General features: G+C 44.5%; 1 pseudogene; it reads right to left on the bottom strand.

The window, feature by feature from the left end:
* Positions 1-297: 297 nt before the first annotated feature.
* Positions 298-817, bottom strand: LOC101662842 (annotated as a pseudogene).
* Between the last annotated feature and the right edge of the window lie 691 nt (positions 818-1508).

The raw sequence follows: 1508 nt of genomic DNA, 5'->3' as shown, positions 1-1508 counted from the left end.
TGTGTGGGATATATTTAACCTCAACCTTTTTTGTTTTTCGATTGCACACGTTTAATTTCACAATGCAGTTTTACACAATACTAAGAGCACTTTTCTTCATATTTTACAGGAGAGCTTGAAACAATATGGACTTTGAATCAATGGTCATCCCAGAACACAGTCAAATCTAACCTAAATAGAAGCATGACAAGTTGTTCAAAGTTTAAAGGATTAATGGCAATAATCAAAGGAGGCAGAGAGTTAGGTTTACTTTATATAACTGACTGGAAAATATACTCAAAACACAGCAGATAAACTTTAATATGGCCTCATGCGCCCAGAGGGAGGGGGTGCCCGATTGGGAGGGATGATTGTGATGTCCAGATAATCCCCTATTTGGAATTTCTGTGATTGCAGGGTCACGGAATCCTCGGTCCCCTTCCTGCCTGACATGGTGCTGCCAATTTCCTTGACTCGATAGCCCGGTCTTTTCCGGTCTGTGAAAACAATCGCAAAATTGAAGTGCATGCCCTTCTTTCTAGCTTCTGGGTAAACTTCCTTTACTAAACTTGTCAGGTCCTTCAAGTTGCATCCATCCAAGTGTAGATCTGCAGCTCGCTGGACGGCACGTTTCCGCCGGAGAACTCGTCCATTCGGTGGTGGCGGCCGTAATTGGTGGTGAAGACCCGCAGCAGCCGGGGGCGCGTCTTCTCCCGGTCGGTCGGCTTCTGGGTTCCTTCTTAATTTCCTCTTGGGTGACGCGCCACTCCGCCGCCATCTTCCTCCTCCAGCCCGAGAGACGCTCACTCTGAACCCCGACCTCCTCCGCCTGGAGCATGAGAACCAAGTCCAACCTCAACCTTTTTAAAGGGTACTTTTTATTAATTTTTCTAAAAGAAAGTATTACTACAAAGGATAAGGACCAGAGAGAGACATGTAGCTGCTAGGATGGCTTAGAAGCGGAGGTGAGCAACCTTAGTGTTTTCTATTCCTGGCTTATGTTAACACTTTAACTTTGCCACTAAAGTCCCACAATCATGAGTGTTGTCCGTGAGTTCTGTGTGTCCATTGCAAAAGATTATCGAACCCAGCTGAGAAGTGGAGTGCTGATGGTTGGTACATGGGTACAGATAAGAGCTGGAAGCACAAGGAATATAGGACAGATAAACTTCTTGGGACCAATATTGAGAGTAACCATACCAAGAGAGTAAGGGGAAGGTGGGGGGAGAAATGGGGAACCGATCAGAATGACCTATCTATAACCCCCTCCCAGGGCAATGGACAACAGACAATGTGGAGACATTGGACCGTGCAAGACATGAAAAAATATTAATAATTTGTAAATTATCAAGGGTTCATGAGGGAGGGAGGCGGAGGGAGGGGAAAAATGAGCAGCTGATACCAAGGGCTCAAGTAGAAAGAAAATGATTTGAAAACAATGATGGAAACATATGTACAAATATGATTGAGACAATGGATGTATGTATGGATTGTGATAAGAGTTGTACAAGCCCCCAATAAAATGATTT

Source organism: Echinops telfairi, unplaced genomic scaffold (genome assembly GCF_000313985.2).
Source record: "Echinops telfairi isolate 266 unplaced genomic scaffold, ASM31398v2 ScPeMD7_443;HRSCAF=831, whole genome shotgun sequence".
Classification (NCBI taxonomy): Eukaryota; Metazoa; Chordata; class Mammalia; order Afrosoricida; family Tenrecidae; genus Echinops; species Echinops telfairi.
This window is presented reverse-complemented; position numbering and strand designations above follow the sequence as displayed.